At 43.6% G+C, this 19,057-nt stretch overlaps 1 protein-coding gene across 1 annotated transcript in view; it reads left to right on the forward strand.

The window, feature by feature from the left end:
• Positions 1–19,057, forward strand: part of LOC122793585 (solute carrier family 35 member E2A-like) — a gene marked incomplete in the record, with an annotated part of 983,710 nt that overhangs the window by 512,977 nt on the left and 451,676 nt on the right.

Here is a 19,057-nt window from a genome sequence, read left to right on the forward strand (position 1 = left end):
CTTCAGCAGCATAGGGGGAAAAGAAAAAAAACAAAAAAACGAAGGGCATTATTACCAAGCCCTTGCATTGCCGTTACAATGAAAACAGCACCGCGAGAATATTAGAAGCTGGAAGATGGCTCACTGTACTGGAGCTGCAAGTACAGGGGTGAGAGAAACGGTCAAACTGAGGATTTAAAGTAGCAGTGGTGATATTTTAGAGTGCTAGTATCAAAAAATATAGAAGAAACATGTTAGAAATGAAAATGTGCAGAACCATGTAATGGTCCTTAATTGTCTTGCCTACTGTGGAAATTACATGAGATGTGAAGTGGCAATGTTAATCAAGATGTTCTGTAGTCCTATCTCGCCTTCATTCTTACATATGGGATTGGAGACTATCCTCGGCTCTGACTCGGCCTATTTACAAGCTGGAAGACTTCTGGTTGTCTCGTGGCTAGGTAGGTATCCCATGGTGCACCAGTACAATCCCCAGATCTCATTTGCCACGTCGACGAGTTTGGTTGCGCTTCTCCTTGGCTCTGGCTACGTTTTTCAAATTTATTCAAGTTTATTCAAAATTTTTGGATATTCTCCTGTCTTACCTTTAATATATCATTGTATAGTCATAGTGTGGTTTGCAAGTTAGGATAGTTAGCGTTTATTAGTGTGCCGTTTGTGTGCGAGAAGCGTAGATGACTCCTCGATGCCCTGAACATTTTTATGTGGTAGTAGGTGTCTTGGAGAGCTATTGAGTGCATCCAATTGTCTTTCCCTAATAACTGGAGTATAGACTGCAGTGTCACCATCCGGAACTTGTCCTTCCTTACTGATTCATTCAATCTGCTGAGGTCCAAGATGGGCCTCCAGTCCCCTGTACGTTTTGGCACTAAAAAGAATCCGGAGTAAGTTCCGGATCCTATTTGGTCTGATGGGACGGTTTGGATGACTCTTTTTGACAGCAACTTGTTGACCTCCACAGTTGCCTGATCCCTGGGATTGGGTAGAACATCCAGGATCCTTTTGGGAACAAAAGGTGGAAGAGAAAAGGATATGATATAACCTCTGGTAATAATTCTTTGTACCCATTTGTCTTGAGTGTTACTTAGCCAGGCTTCTGGATACAAAGAAATGCGACCCCCGACCTGTCCCAGAGAAGCACAGTTGGGCCCCACATCAGGAGCGCTGGTAAGGCCAGCCCCGAAAGGAATCACAACCTCCCTGGTTTTGCGGTCCACCCCTGCCTCTAGGGCGATGTCTACCATTTCCTCCTCCTCCTCTGTCTCTGAAGAAGGAGTCACCCTGTGCATCCTGGAAAAACCTCTGGGACTTCTTGAACCACATTTTACCGCCACTCTGACCCTTTGGGTATGGCCTAGAGGGTACAGTAAAACGTACTCCCACAGCAGAGAGTGTTTTTCCTTCTTGCTCGCACCGGGTGAGCATGTCCTTTACCTTGGGTCCAAACAATGAGGAACCGTCGAAAGGGGCGTTGGTAAAGGTAGACTTGAATGGTTCCACAAAATTACACAAACGCATCCAGGAATGACACCTTAGGGAAATTCCTGAACCCACTGCTCTACTCGCTCCATCGGCTGCATATGAGATGAGCCTCATGGACGGGTTGACGATACAGTTCAAGGTGGACAACTGGGCAGACACCTTGTCAAGGACTCCCTCAGTACATGTACCTTGTAGAGAATCTCTTAACTCCTTAAGGAGATCTCTTTGAAGCCTTGTGAAGTGTGTAAGGTAGTTCAGCGATCTAAGGGTAAATGCCGCTGAAGAGAAGATACTCTTCCCGTATCTGTCCATCGTTCGAGACTCCTTATTCGGTGGATGAGCAGAAGTTGTTTCTGCTAGCTCCTTCTTAGTGGCCGCAGCCATCACCATGTATGGGAACACCTTTAGACAAAAGTTCAGTTCGTGGGGGTATAGAAAAACTTATTTGGTCTCCTGGGGACTGGCTCCACGACATCAGGAGTATCCCACACCTTTCGACTAACTAGCTCCATTAGTTCGTCGAAGGGTGGAGACACCCAAGAAGGCTGAAGGTTGAGACCTGAAAGCCTTCAGGTACACTGACTCCTCATCAGAAAGGGTGACCGTGGGACAGCCGCACCTCTGTTTAAGGATTTCCAGAATGTCTACGAAGGAGACATCAGAGGATGATTTGGGGGGCACTTCTGACTCCTCGAGGTCAGTGTCAGAGGTCAGAGACTCATCCTTGGAGTCTACATGCTTCCTCTTACATGTTCTCTTCCGGGGAGGTCTCGGAAGAGTGGGGGCCACCAGCCCGTGGCTCCTGAGGATGCGGGTCTCTGCTGTCCAAGGAGAGAGTAGGAGCTAAGACAGAAGTAGGTGCCCTAGGGGGAAGAGTGTCAGTACCCCTGGTAGGAGCTGAAGATCAGGACAGCATACTCCTCATCATCTCGAATGCCAACCTGTTGGGCTCCAAAGACCTCCTCAGCTCCAAGGAGACAGAGGATGCCATTGGTTCCAGAGACATCAGCTTCGAGATAGACGTAGGATCTGAACTCACCCTCGCCAACACGCCGAGAAGAAGGCTTGGAACCAAAGTGGTTCGGTTCCAGGCGTCCCTGTCAGGGCTGTCCGGAGAGCTTCGGCTCCTAGACACCACAGACGGCACAGTGTGTCTGAGCGGAACTCTGCTCCGAAACAGCTACGGGGGGGGGGGCTGGAGCCGAGGGTTCCACCAGCTGTACCATACACTCTGGCTCCGAAAGGCCAGCATGGCTCGGAGGAGGAATGACTGAAGGGGGCTTAACGGACTCAATTGGCCCCAGAACCAACTGTCAGAGCCAACAACAATTTTGGTAAGGCAAACTACTTCAAAAGTCTCAGCACTACCCTCTCCACATCTTCTTCCGATAAACTCCTAGAAGACCTGGAGTACAGAATAGGAGAATGGGATCTCTGCAGTATTGGTGATTTCAGTGTAGGGGAGACTGGTGGAGGTTCTGTAGACCGGCTCCATAAAATACTCTGAGGTCAACTCCGAGCTACTTGGCGCTGACCCTGTAATCACAGTACAACTCTTAATCATCTCTGAACTCTGTGGAGGCGAAGAGACAGTAGATTCATCAGACTTAGTCATTTTAAGAGGTTGCTCCGAGACACCAGCCGGTGCAAGGGAGGGCCTCTTAGAGGACTTGGACTTTTCCTTTTTAGATCCCTGAGATTTAGCAGAGGAGGAAGAGCTAGCCAGATCTTCCTCAAAGGAAGGTTTTAGGAGACTTTTTAGGACGAGTTTATTTTTTCTTTCTTGCAACACCCTAGCACTGAAAGAGTGGCAAAATAAGCAAGTTTTCTGTAAGTGGATGGCCCCAAGACAATAAACGCAGTTACTGTGGCCATCCGTTATAGACATCTGTGAGCATTTTATGCATTTTTTAAAGCCAGATGGCTTATGGTCCTTGCTTTCCTTAGACATTCTCACAGAAGATGAGCTCATACACACACACACACACACACACACACACACACACACACACACACAGAGAGGACTAGGTCCTCTAACTTAAATGGGCCTAGCCCGGGCAGGAATAAGGGAAGGAAAACTAGGTCTTCTAACTTAAACAGACCTAGGGGAGATAGAACAATAAGAAAAACTTGTGCACACACAAAACAGGAATAAAGTGTACATTTTTGAATTTACTAAACAAGGTGAACAGAACCTCCTTCTGTTTGCAACACTAATAAAATTAGCAAGCTGAAATCCACAAAAAAACTAAAACTTATGACTATGAAACAACACACACAGTCTGAGTGCAAAAGGCATCTACAATTACTAATATCAAAAAGTTAAACAAGAGAAACTGGCACACTGGATACCAAGTATTATAAAGCCAAAAGGCCAACTGTACTAAAAGAAATTGCACACAAACGGCGCACTAATAAACGCCAACTATCCTAACTTGCAAACCTTTCTAACTATGACTATACAGTGATATATTAAAGGTAAGACAGGAGAATATCCAAAATTTTGAATAAACTTGAATAAATTTGAAAAACTTAGCCAGAGCCAAGGAGAAGCACAGCCGAACTCGTCGACGTGGCAAACGAGATCTGGGGATTATACTGGTGCACCATAGGATACCTACCTAGTCATGAGCCAACCAGAAGTCTTCCAGCTTGTAAATAGGCCGAGTCGGAGCAGAGGATCGGCTCCAATCCCATATGTAAGAATGAAGGGCGAGATGGACTACAAACATGGAACGTTATGGTGAGTACATAACTTCTTTGTAATACTCTTTTTAGAGGGTCACTGTCTGTATAGGAATAGAGAACTGCTTATTGAGAGGGCAATGAGTCTGTGCTGGTTTTGTCTTTTTTCTAGTGCCAAATAACATGGTGAAAGATTTGTTTGCGTTTATAATGAGATTGCTGGTTCACTAGCCAGTTCCACAGAAAATTAAAGTTCGCATGCACGGTATTTTAGTGATTTGAAAGGGAGCATATAGGATAATCATATCGTCAGCATACAAGTGTAATTGATTGAGGACAGCGACGACTGTAAATTTTTGATGAATATGGGAAAAGCAATTAAACTAGCACCGAGCATTATGGAATTCCTGCTTTGAATGAACTATTTCTGCTGAGATATTACTGAAGTAAGTATGAAAGTTTTGTTGAAGGTCAGATTATAGCCATCCGACTACAGGGCTACCCAGTCTAATTTGTGTTAGAATCTGAAGTGGTTGATAATGCTGATGGATTCAGAAGTACTTTAGAGATATCTGTAAATGCAGCTCCAGCTAGATGCCATTTTAAGCATAGCCGCAAATACAGTTTGTCACTGTGTGTATAGCTTGTTGTAGCCTGGTCTGAAACCATGTTGATCTTTATCAACAAGTTTATACTTAGAACTTTTTTATTAGTATGTCATACAGCGGTTCTTCCAGTACCTTTGCTAGTGAAGAAAATATGCTTACATGTCTAAAATTAGATGGAGTTTTGGGGCATGGAACTGTTGCTATGAATGTAATATTTGTATGTTGTCAGCAAGGGGTGACTATTTCTTATGAATTTGTAGGTATTGGCTAAAGGCTTTGCAGTCAGAGGTGCTACCAATTTCAGGACCTTAGATATAATTGGTGTAGGCTTAGGATCTTATTGTTAATGGGGTTGCTCAAGAACTACTTTTACTTGGTTTGATGTGAATGATTTGAAGTAGAAGAGAGGGCATTATTTGGATTAAAATTATGCTGGGATGATGGTATGTTTGATGTTGATGATGATGCCTTTTGAAACTGGGGCAATGCGTTATGATGTCCTTGAGGGTGCCTAATGTGTTGTATTAGGATGAGTTGGGAGTTGTTTGAAAGTATTTTTTAGGGAGCTGATGAAGTTCCAGAACACCTTTGACTCTTTTGGAACATCTAACTGGGAACTTAGAGGTGATTGAAGTTTGCTAGGAAGCATTCCACTAAGCAGACTTTGCTTTCAAGTAGCAGCAGATCTTATTTGGGTGAAATGGCTCCAAGACGAAACAGTCCCCATTTGTGTGAAATGGGGATATATCCATAATTTGCAAGCGATTCTGAATTGTCGAATGCCTATATGATTGAGACCTCCATTTTTATTCATCAGTCAAGGTGAGGGTCTCCACTGTCTTTATACATCACAGCCATGTGGAGGGCAAGGTTTTTGACCCAACACTAGCTGGTCAGGCAGTTCCTGTCATTGAAGAACTCCTTTCTACCTTGAAATATGAACTTCATGAATTTATTTGCTTGGTAGATTTCAAGCTTCTCTCTTGGAAAATGCATTTCATAGTGGCCATGACTTCTCTATGCAGGAATTTCAAGCTTTAAGCCTTATATGTATGGAACATTATTTGGGTTTGCACAAGGCTTGCAAACATGGTTTACAAATTGTCCCATAACCAGTCAATTCATCGTTCTGATATCTTAACTCAAGTAGAAATCATGGGAATGGGATTAACCCTTGGATGTGCTTTGTCTGCTCAGATTTGATCTAAAGTGGGATTATGAGTTCAAGAAGATGATTTTTTTATTGCTTTCACTCCGGGAGGAGAACTAAACAAATTCTGAACTGCCAACCACCCCATCATCTTGCTATTAGGTGCCTAACCACCCAATGGAAAATATGATGTCCAAAGCCTACTCCCCTAAGAGAGCGGCTATCTCCATTGCTTGCTTCAAACATATTTTCAGTGCAGACATCTGTATCACTGCCACATAGTATTTGGTGCACACACAAGAATTGTATTTCTCATCTGTGAGTTGGGCTTTCTTTATAATCTTACTTGAAGTTATAACCATCTGAACCTTGCTTTTTGACTGTCCTCCATTTCTTTCTGTACTGGTGGCACTACTCTAGTTTCATTGCAACCATAGAGACAATCAGGGCAGGTACTTTTATAGATCAATTGATAAAATTACTTCTGCTATATCTAATATTATAGACCCTCTTTGTTGAGTTACAGATTTCGTCCATCTCTCCACCGTGAGCAGGTGGTTTCTCTGTCCAGGATCAGCAAGTCAATTAGGAGGTCCTTGTTTATTACTTAATCTCCTTTGTCAAGAGTCACTGTAACAGGAAATCATAACATTTGGGTTTTACCTTTCCTAGCTGTGTCTTTATCCCACTCTCCCGCATCAACAGTATTGTATTCCTTTTGAAGGCGTTAGCTGGAACCCTGGCAGTGTTCATTTGAACCTTTCCATTTGTACAAGACCCTCGTGTATAGCCACCATTGCCAGGAGTCCTCTTCACATCTTGCCACTTTTATTGCTTTACATACTGCATCAGAGTGGGAGGGATTTCAACTTGGTTCAGACTCGCACTTATTCCACGTCTTCACCTAATTCAGCCTGTATACTTATTTAACCCTCCTTTGAGTACAGAACCTTTGATAGAGACTATTTCAGATATTGTTCATGAAAATGCATTAAAACAGAACAGACCTAAGTTAGAACTCTAGATTGAACAGAGATGTGTAAATATTTTGTTGTTAATTATTTTTTATTTGCCAGATTCAACCTTCTTCCTCTTGTGGATTCTTACAGAGAGAATCCTTCCTGCCAGTATTCAGAATCTGTTCCGGGAGGTATTTCTTTTATGGATACCTTAAATTATGTAAAGGAAATGTTTTATTTGTCCTGTAGGCAATTATTCTCCATCTGAAAAGAGAGACTGAGATGATGAGGCTTCCAGATCTAGAGTAGGCATTGCTTCCACTTTATTATGTAATAATTTAAAGATATTTTAAAATCATATAGTCTGCTGGTATTCTGCTGTCCCAAAGAAGCCTGACAGAATGTCTGAACTCCTTTCGATAGTCACAATTTACATAACACCCACAATCCAGATCTCTGCTACTTTTTCTGTGTACTTCTAATCAGACTGGTAAAGATGTACCTCAGACAGCATCGCCATTTGGTAAATATTTTAGGCTACTAGGCTGATTCGACAAGAAAGCATACACATGTATTTTAAATATTAGGTGATTTCATTATTTGGCCAACACAGTGTGTTAATAAAAGTTATGTTTTTAAAGAAGCTGCAGGAAAACATGCAGTGTATTTCAGTATTAACATGTTGCTGCAGTAGGTAAAATTAGAGCCGTACACTTGAGTACATTGAAATGTACTCAAACTATTATTGCTGCTACTTCAGTGGTTGCCATGTCGTTAGTTGTCTTGAAAAGAAACACGCACAGAAGAAGTCCAATATTGAGTTAAAGTAATGAACTTTTTAAATAGTACATCCAGCAAACTAGTACCTTGGCATACTCTCTCTCTAAGGTTAAAAACAAGGGAGGAAGGCAACTTATCTACCAAAAAGGAATCTATGAAAACATACCAGTGCAGATACACTGAACCATTAAAAAATAAAGGCACCTTGTTGAAAGGCCGTGGATATGGTACAAGTGGAAATCTATAAAACACATAAGTGAGTAAATCAATTCATAATTTCTTATAAATTATAAACACTCATGCTGAGCTCATTAAGGCCTTTTGGTGGTAGAATATTGTAAGCACAAAGACATGCATTTGAAGTGTTTCTACCCTGACCTCCACTGAAAACAGGCTGTGTCCTAGTCTGCCTTTCATGCTCAACAAATGTTAAATAGATAAGTAAATATATACCAGTCCTCTCTTAGTAACGATGTCTGTGAAACATTGCGAAATTAGTAAAACCAGTGGCCTTTTCAGTACACTGACTCCTTAAAACAAGGACCATGTACTTTGGAGTAATAATCAGATCCAAGAAACATAAACTTTCCTAAAAAGTTAATTATTTGAGTGTTCCAACAAGTGCTACTGGACTGGCAAAACTACAGATGTTCGTCGTGTTTCACTGTTGCAGTCCTTACACTAGGGTTATCCTGCTGGCATGCTACCCGCAGTCGGCCTGAATTCCAAAGTCTGGGTCCGGCGTCAGTTGCTGTCGCCTCTTCCCTGACGTCAGTGCTCCAGGGGTATAAAAGATGCAGCCGACGCCATTTTCTTCAGTCTTTTTTGCCGCGCAGTGCCCGAAGCAAAAGCAGTTTGCAAGTGCCGGTCGGCAGACTCCTGAGATTTTCAGACAAATTTCAGATCTGAAGTCTTCACTAAAGCTAAGTACCCCATTGGGGAAACTTTTTTCTTGCTCCAGACTGATGTCAGAAAAAGTTAACAATTGTATTTCTTGTGGGAAGCAAATACCTCATAAGGATTTTCACTCTTACTGTATTCCTTGCCTAGGCCCTGATCACAACATTGCTAGCTGTCGGTTTTGTGCTAGATTTAACCAACGTACTATTAAGCGTCGGTACGATTTTGCTTTTCATTACTTTGGCCGAAGATTCAATTATATAATGCCGTCGGAACAACCGACGACCGGAGGTTCTAAAAAGCACAGGGGAAAAAGAAAGACAGGCATCCGAGGTCCAAAACTGACGAGGCTTCCGCTAAGCCAGTCGCCAGTTCGCCGGTACTCAGTGAGGCACTTTCGCAGCCCCTGACGCCCTCTACCTCAGAGCCACAGGCTACTGACGACTTCCACGTGGAGCCAGCTAGGCCTCTGGATACTAAAGGTATTGGACGCTTGGAAACTATTCCCTCAGATGGGTCTGGAGCCGCTGAGCAGGCATCGGTTTCTGAGGGTGTTTTCAGACCTACACAGTTATATGTAAAGCCTACTTCAGCTTCCAAAACAAAGACTAAAGCAGCTCTAAAGACAAAGAAACAAGTAGATCATTCTCCTGGACAGACTTTCATGCCTAAAAAACAGATGCTCAAAATGGCCGAAGACCTAATTACATTGATCAGGGGTTCCCATCCCCTTCCTGACAAGAGGCCTAGGCAAGAGGCAGAACATGAATCTTCAGATCAGGTTTCCATTTCCTCTGATTCCTCCTCTAAACAATAATACTCTCTTCCTCCTTATGAGGATTCTGATGCTGAAGAATCTATCCCTTCAGCATCCCCGCCTGAGGACTATTCTTTTGGGGAAACCCTGCATACCATGAGGGAGCACTTCCATTGGGAGAGCCAAGACTATTCAGAATCTAAGAAAAGGTTTTGAGATTTTCTTTTACTACCTCAACACAGACCTCTGGCTATTCCTCCTGTGTTAGACTTTGTAGATGTATTTTCAGAATCCGGCCTTTCTCCTGATTCTTTACCCCCTGCCCCTGTTAAACCAGACAGATACTACAGGGTTCCAGATTCACATAAATTCCTTTATGAAAACCCTGCTGCTGACCCAGAAACTATTTCTCAGGGTCCCAAAGGGGTCAAGGCTTCTACTGCAAAAAATCCTATCCCCTCTGACAGGGATTCAAGGGCGCTAGACAGATGGGGAAAAAGGTTTACACTTCTGCTACTTTGGCTGTGAGGGCTTTAAACTGTCAATTTCATATGCTTAAATATCAGCAATATTTAATGTCACTGCTTAAATTTTGTCAAATTCTGATTGTGCAGAAAATAAGGAAATGCAGGATTTATTGCTTGCTACTGAACAAGTGGGAAAGCATACATTGCAATGTGGTTTTGATTCTTTGGAGGCCTCTTGCAGGGCCGCAGTTACGGGTTCTGTCATTAGGAGGCATGCTTGGTTAAAGGAACAGAATCTGCCTGATCATGTTAAAGCAAAATTACTAGATGCTCCATTACAGCATGATACTTTATTTGGTGTTAAAGCAGTGGAGGTGTTGAAAAAAATGGAGGACAAAGCGACATCTATGCAAACAGTAAAGGATTTCTTACAGGTACAGCCACCCAGATTTAGCAGGAACTGGCCTGCAAAGAATTGGTCCTTTGCAATGTCAGACAGGCCATAGAGGCAGATACAGACGCCCCAGAGGCAGATCCCAGCCCCAGGGCTCATACAGGCCTAAACAGTGGGGCGCTTCTACCTCCAAAAGTGGAGAAGACAAATCACAGCCATACAGGAAACAGTCCCAATTACTTCCCTCTGCCAGCACCAAGCACTTATCTTTTGGCAGCCCCCTTAGGGGGAAAGCTAGCACTTTTTTCTCCAAATTGGCACATGATCACCCAGGACAAATGGGTCTTGAATATAGTGTCCCAGGGCTACAGGTTCTACTTTCATACCCTGCCAAGGGCAAAAGGTATGCCAGACCTGCCACACAATCAATGGGCAGAGGCACAAAAACAAGTTTCATCCCTCATGGACATGAGGGCCATTCAGCGAGTACCACAGCAAGAGCAGGGGCAAGGATTTTACTCAAGACTTTTCTTGGTACCCAGAAAGGACAAAGCCCACGGTCTTCACAAAATGCCTGGCACCAGTAATTGCATTTTGCAGACAATGAGGAATTCAAATATATCCTTACTTGGATGATTGCCTTATTCAAGCAGAGAACAAGGACATTCTACTAAACCATCTGGCATTTGTAAAAAGATTATTAATTTGCCTTGGGTACACAGTAAACGAAAATAAATCAAAACTATTACCCTCTCAAGAGATAATATTCCTGGGTGCAAGCTTAAATACAACTGCCCAGATGGCTTATCTCACGCCAGACAAACAAAGGCAACCGACTTCTTACTTCAAAATGTTGGCAACAAAGACCCAGTTATCTGCAAGGAAAATTCTGCAGGCTTTGGGCTTCATGGCATCCTGCATTCTGCTAATTCTATATGCCAGACTGCATATGAAGAAACTACAATGGTATCTAAAAAGTGTTTGTTTGGACTCAGCATTGTCACAGTCTGGAAACATTAATTACCCTCATTCCTTGCCTGCAACAGGAGTTTCGATGCTGGACACAGGCCTGTCACCACAACAAGGCAGACAATAACAACAGATGCATCAGATTATGCCTGGGGGGCCCACATGGCAGGAAAATGTATTCAGGGCACATGGCCCACAAGCCAAATGCATCTTCATATCAATCAAAAAGAGATGCTAGCTGTTCAAAATGCCCTGACAGCTTTCAAGGATCTACTTCATCCAGGACAACTACTAATAAGGACGGACAATACTACAGTCATGTGGTACATAAACAAGCAGGGAGGCACACATTCGTACCTCTCTGCAGACAGGCCATGACCTTGTGGGACACAGCATTGACTTTTCAAGTACACCTGCAAGCACAATTCCTGCCAGGAAAGAAAAATATTCTGGCAGACGAACTAAGCAGAAACCTCACAGATCCCCACGAGTGGAAACTGGATCCACAAGTCGTCAGCATAATAACAAAGAAATGGGGATGCCCAGACATAGATCTATTTGCCTCCCCTCACAACTGCCAACTACAGAGATTCTGCACAAGGACTTATCACAAGCAAGCATGAAAAGTGGATGCTCTATCATTCAGCTGGAAAAACCTAACCGTTTATGCCTTTCCTCCTCTGCTTCTCCTCCCCAAGGTACTCCTAAAGGTCAGACAAGAGAAGCCAAAAGTGATTCTGATTGCTCCAGACTGGCCCCGCCAGCACTGGTACCCATTCCTAAAGAGCTTGTCTCAGGGCCCAGCCTGGACATTGCCTCTTAATTCCTCACTTACTGACTCAACGACACAATCAGATTCTACACAGCCAACTCAGAATCCTAAATCTGGCAGCATGGCAGATAATGTAGCCATTCAGAACACACCTCTCTCTAAAGCAGTGATGGATGTTATTTTGGATGCCAGGAGGCCCAGTACCAGGAAATCTCATGCAGAAAAATGGAAAAGATTCTGTGCTTGGAACCAGGCACAAGGCATTGACACATTTGCACCAAATATTCCTCAGGTTTTACAATACCTAACTGAGATGCTGGACAAAGGCCTATCTTTTTCATCAATTAAAGTCCATGCCTCAGCCATTTCAGCTCATTATAATACGGAACCACCAATTTTTTCACATCCGTTGCTAAAGCAGTACCTCAGAGGGGCCAAAAACATAAGAACCCCAAGGAGAGCACCAATACCTGCATGGGACCTTAATTATGTCTTGGAAAAACTCACACTACCGCCTTTGAGCCAGCCAATTCAGCTGGAATAAAGTTCTTATCTTGGAAAACAGCTCTGCTCCTAGCAATAACCTCTGCAAGACGAGTCTCAGAGTTACAGGCACTCATGGCTGTGGAACCTTTTGTCATCTTCCATCCAGACAGGGTTTCTCTGAGGACTAACCCCACTTTTATGCCTAAGGTAGTGTCCAGTGTGGCCCTTAACCAAACCATTCATTTGCCTACTTTTTATCCAAAACCCACAGAATAAGGGTGAGAGACTCCTGCATTCTTTGGACATTCACAGACAGCTACGCTTCTACTTGGACAGAACTAAAGCTTTCAGAAAGACTGAGCAATTCTTAGTGGCATATGCTGCAGCAACACAAGGAAAGGCCATCTCAAAGCAGACCATTTCTAAATGGATAGGCCACTGTATTCATTTCTGCTATTCACAACATGGCAAATCAGTTCCTAAGGGCATTAGGCCACATTCAACCAGAGCAACAGCCACTTCAGCAGCCTTCCTCAGAGGAGTACCAACCAAAGACATTTTAGAGGCTGCAACCTGGAGCTCGGTGCACACTTTTACCAAGCACTACCACTTACCTCTCTACCCTAAATCCAGAGCAGGCTTTGCCATTGCAGTTCTGCAGGGCCTTATAGCCTCTCTGAATCCTATTTAGACCCAACCACCCAACCTCAGCTTTGGGATTCAACCCAAGTGTAATGACTGCAGTAGTGAAACACGATGAACATAGTACAGTTGTGTACCTACCATATAAATGTAGATGTTAGAGTGTATTCACTGTTGCAGTCCATGGTTACCCACCATCCCCCTTTTCTTTTTTTCTTTGCTGGGACTTATCTGTACTTCTCTATCCTATACAACCTATGTGATGTATTTGCTTGTAGAGGAAAGAAATGTTTATTTTACTGCATGCATACTTATTGGCATAATTTTTAGCCTTCCTATTTGGGGGCACCTGACATCTGGGGCAAGAAAAACTGAAGAAAATGGCGTCGGCTGCATCTTTTATACCCCTGGCGCACTGACGTCAGGGAAGAGGCGACAGCAACTGACGCCGGACCTAGACTTTGGAATTCAGGCCGACTGCAGGTAGCCTGCCAGCAGGATAACCCAAGTGTGATGACTGCAACAGTGAATACACTCGAACATCTACATTTATGGTAGGTACACAACTGTACTATGTCTCAAGTGATCCACTGTGAATTTCCTAAACTGATGACTAGTTTGACCCGTATAAAACTCATGCAGACAACACAAAGTATAAACCAACTCTTGATTATAAGAGCATTTGTACATTTTAATAGTGAAAGTTTGTCCATTAATACAATGTGTGGTAGCATGATTCCTGTATGGCAAATGGAGCAACACTTGCAGACCACTAAAACTGGTTAGTAATAGAACTGGGAAACTTGATTAAATGATCCATCAAACTGAGGAAGTCCATATAGTAAATCTTGACAAGGCTGCAAAATGTTTCTCCGTGTATCAAGACTGAGGATGATATGCCATTATTTCTGTAAGTATTCTGGAAATGAATGGGACAGAATGAGTCATAAAATGGACAGAGTCTGTTAAGAACAGTGTTGTACATGTGACAGTTCATCACAAAATTCCCTGAGGTCCTAGCTTCACTGAATCTGACAGTTTTGATAAAGGAGTGCTCCAAATTACTGCTAGTGTATCCTCTAGACTGCAATCTGCCAACAGTATCAAAAGCAATGTGATGAAATCCTGTGGGCTGTCAAGAGCAAGGCTCTAACTAAATGCCCTATATGTGCCATGGTGGGCATGTAGGATGTTAGCATAGGTCTGCTGTGTATAGCAGTCATGGTTTTACCGTATTTAATGTAAATTCAAATTTGAAGGAATTTATTTTAGATTCTTGCATGTTCTTTTATTAAAGAGACGCCCAAAGAAAACACTGAACCTATTTAAAAAAAAAAAAAGCATTCTCTAGGACCTTTGACAATAAGAACCGTTAGTGTGCTTGTTATGGAATAAGCCATGGTGGTACAGCGGTAGCATTGTTGCTTCACAACAAGAGGTTCCTCCTGTTCGATTCTCGGCTGGAGTGCCTTCTGTGTGGAGTCTGCATGTCCTCCCTGCAGTTGAGTAGCCTCCGAAAGACGTGTGAATCTGCGTGCCTTTGCTGAAGGTTGTGGGTCGGGCTGGCAACTCGGCACCTTAAAAATCTGCTGCTAGTCATTAGCCGACCGGAGTTCTGCTGTGGTGACCCCTAACCTGGGAAAAAGCCGAAAAGACAAACAGTGTGCTTGTAACGGAATATTACCAGGTGTTGAAAGTTTCACTGTGCACACATTTCTCTTCAATAAAAAAGCAGTCAGACCTTTCAGTTGGGCCTTTAATGATAAAAAAAAATTGTACATCTTATAAAATGTCATATCATCACAGAAAGCATTGATCTGATCTTGTCAATTTTCATTCCATTCTTGACTGATGAGTTTGGATCTGAGGTGTGGGATCCAACTCGACTTGTAAAACCTCGTGGCAGTCCAAACTCTCGAGCTTCCTCCTTACCCATAATGTATCCTCCCATTACCTCAGATCTTCTTTGCAGCCTCTAGGTGAAAGACATGGTTATTTCATTCTCAAGCTTTATAAGATAAGTGTGATTTTTGTTGGGGGGGGGGTTCTATCGTAAATTTCTTCAGCTATCTTAAATTTCTTATCTTTGTACTAGCGTACTCTTTGTTACTGTCATTAGTTTCTCATCTGCACTTTTTTCTCCCTTACCTTCTATGTTGTAACATAGCCTTGCTACCTTTGTAGGTAGTCCCTTTTCCCCTTTTTTCCTCCCTTACTAGTTTTTTAAAAAAAATTATATATACATAATATTAAGCTTTTCTACATTTTATTTTTTTGTTGTGTTTAAGCCTTTCTGTAGATTATTTACAGTCCTTCCTGTACAGTGGTGTTTGTGTGTCATGGCTGAGAAAGAGAAAACACCAGCAGGGTTTAAGAAGTGTGGGAAATGTGGCCAAAAGATTCCTTTTTCTGCCACACACACTCTTTGGGTCAATTATCTTGGCCCCTTCACCTGCAATTGTGTTGTGCAATTACCAATTTCTTTAATCCCCGTGCATTGGTAGAGCACAAAAATACATTAATCTTGAAGGGACTTTTACCGTCCTCCTTCAGTGAAGCCATTTCTGGAGAAACTTTCAAAAAGTTGCCTAAGTCATCCCTGAGCTCTTCTTCAGTTTCATCAAAGACTTTGGAGAAAGGTACAAAAAGCCTTCTTCAGATCAGTCAGTTTCTTCTGATCCATCTAAAAAGACAACAGTTAAGTTGTTGGATCTGACCCCCTTGGCTCAGATGGAAAAAAAAAGTACCTCATCAGATCGGACGGCTTCTTCGGCTCCGAGGTCTCTGAAAGTACAAGATTCATTGACTCCAAAGACCCCCCCAGTCCTCTTACTTTTTTGGACACTCTGCCTAGGGCAGGTAATCATCATTTGTGGACCCTATCCCGTCAAGGGTACCTTCTCTTTTTCTTTACAGACCAGACTCTCCCTCCAGGCAGTCCTCTCGCTCTTCTAGGAGCCTTACGGTAGAAGATGTAGAGAGAGTAGTGAGACAGATGCTTTTGACGCAGATCCTCCTAGTCGTTGGTTTGGCTCCTACCCCTTTGGGACAGGAAGCCCTTGTATCTAGAACTCCACCTTTGACTCTTCCTTCTCTAACTCCCTCCTTGGGTTTGGAGCCCTTGGATCCTGAGTCATCCAAGCCCATCGTCTTCAGGTCTGAAGATCGCCGTATCCTCAGATCAGAAGTTTGCTTTGAGCTCCCCTGCTCTGTTGGATCTGGAGAGCTCTCAGAGCCGTTTCTACCCTGTCTGATGCAAGATGTTTCAGTCGACTCAGAGGGCTTTGGAGCCATCTCTGCACCTCAGAGATGATTTGGAAAGGGTTAGTTCGGCCCCACCTCCTGCTTTGGAGTGGCTTTCCTTGGAGCAGGGTGGGACCAGGGATCAGAAAGCCCTCCTTTCATACCCAGGTTCCTATCCCTCTCTGGAAAAGTTGGCCTTTAGGACCTTGGAGAGAGCCCTGTCAGCTTTAGTGACACAGACTGGTCCTATTTCCTTGGGTTCCGTATCTCCTGTTGTGTGTCAGGAGTCTCAACTAACCCTCCCACAGGGGTAGCCATTACCAAAGCATCAGGACACCCATTTGGATATTTCTGCCTCTTCTGATGCCTCCCCACATTATCCCACACCGAGGATGTCCCTCGGAAGAGGACATTTAAGAGGAAGCATCTGGATTTCCCTGACTCTGTCACCGAAGACGAGGATTTTGAGGAAGGCGAAGGATCCCTATGGTCACCTCCTGCAGTTGTCTCATTCAGAGACATCCTTGAAATCCTAAAACAGAGAGATGGCTGGAAGCCAAGCAAACCATCAGAAGAATCTGTGCTCCTTGAGGCCTTTGCTACTGGCCCATCTATGTTTTGGGTGATTCTGCCTGCCGACAAGGTCCTAAGTTTGGTTTCATGGAAGGAGCCTAACTCCATTGAGCCCATACCAAAGAAGCCTTATAAAGTCATGATCTTTCCAGAAGACCGTTCTGGTCCAAGAGCCCCCTTGTAGACGCCATTGCTGTAGCAACGGTCACTAGGAAGGAAATATCTGATAAAAGTTTCTCTGTTCATCCCTCCGACAAGGAGTCTGGGACCATGGACAGGTTTGGACGCATGTCTATGCTTCAGGGACCTTCATCTTGAGGTCCCTGAAGTACCTAGCACATTTCACCAGATTGCAAAGGGATCTGATAAAGGAACTTTCGGATACCCTTGTAGGAACCATGTCTGAGGAGGTGAAGGACTGGATCACATTACAGCTGGCGACCTTTCAATCGATATCAAACTCGTCCATGAGGCTTATTTCCAGTGTGGCAGAAGGAACCTCAAGGGCAATGGGTTCAAGCGTAGCCATCAGGAGACCCACCTAGCTGAGCATGTCTGACTTTGCAGACCCATTTAAGTCTACAGTCGTCAATGCTCCTTTTGATGGCACCTCTCTTTTTGACCGCAAAGTAAAAGATATGTTGTTCATGTGTGATAAGGATGGAAAGAAAGACCCTTTCTATTGTGGGCGTGTGTTTCTCTACCCCCCAGAGATCCTTCTCGAGGAATCATCGGGGAGGTGGAAAATTGTGGTTCAAAAAATCACAAGGATCTTTCCAAGAGACATGTGGAGAGTCTTGCCCCAGAGACGGAGGGGGAAACTCAAATGGTAGACGTCCTCATGACGGAGGACCACAGCATCAAAGGTTCAGAGAATTTTTCTTTGGCAAACCCGTCCAGCACTCCTGAATGGAGCCACGATTGTCCCCTTCTGGAGGCAATCTGGGTTAGTTTGTCCCTGCACCAGAGAACCTGTCGAGATAAAATATACTTGGCTGCAGAGGATCACATCCAGAGGATATACAATTCCATTTTCCTTTTCTCCTTTAATCTCCAGGAATATCCCTGATGTGCCACCCAATCAGAGGGATCAAGCAGCCGTACAAATACAAAAGCTGCTAGACAAAAGTCATCCAAGAGGCCCCCCAAACCAGAAAAGATCAGGAACTTACTCAAGATTCTCTTTAGTGCCAAAGAAAACAGGGGACTAGAGACCATCTCTGGATATCAGCAATATAAACAGATTTGTTCAAAAGACAGATTTCCGGATGGTCACGGTTCAGTCCATTCTTCATGTCTAGAAAAGGATGACTGGATGTGCTTAATAGATCTCCAGGATGCGTACTATCATACAAAAATAAACAGGCAATCCATTATATTCTTACTCTTGTGGCTAGGAGCCAGTCGTCATCAATTCAGACCACTGACCTTTGGCCTCACCACATCCCCCAGGGTGTTCATCAAATGTATGGCAGTGGTAGCAGCTCACTTGAGAATGCAAGGATTCCGTGCGTTTCCATACTTAGATGTCTGGCTCATTACCACTCCAACCAGGCATCTACTCATTATGGCAAAAGAAGAGGTCATCCATGCTGCACAAGATTAGGGATAACCATAAATTTCGAGAAGTGAAATCTAGAGTCATCTCAAATTCTAGAATTCATAGGAGCTCTGCTAAACACAAGGTCAACAATAACCTCTCTTACCCCTTCCAGATACTTTGCAGTACCGCAACCTCAGCTTGCCTACTACTGCAAACTCTGGGATCAATGGCAGCAGTGATGAGCCTTGTTCTGCTAGCCAAGTTTCACATGAGAATTCTCCAATGGATGCTGGCATCTCAGTGGTCGATTCTTCAACTACCCTTGCCAGCCCCCAATATGAATTACAAACTCTTTTATGAAAAGTTTGATGTGGTGACTGTATCTCCTTTATAACAAGACAGAAATGGCCTTGCCTTATAAAGTATGGGCTCATTCTACCAGAGCTGTAGCTACCGCTTCAGTTTTTCCACTCAAGGATTTCCATGAATGATATTTGTTCAGCAGCAATTTGGGCTTCCCCTCACATCTTTATCTCTCATTATAAGGTGGATGTGGTGTCCAGAGGTAGAGTATCCTTTGGCTCAGTGGTGCTCAGAAATATCCTTCCTTTGAATCCTCCCATGGTTCTAAGTAGCTGGGGACTCTG

Source organism: Protopterus annectens, chromosome 2.part0, assembly GCF_019279795.1.
Source record: "Protopterus annectens isolate FY-2018-M chromosome 2.part0, PAN1.0, whole genome shotgun sequence".
Taxonomy (NCBI): domain Eukaryota; kingdom Metazoa; phylum Chordata; order Ceratodontiformes; family Protopteridae; genus Protopterus; species Protopterus annectens.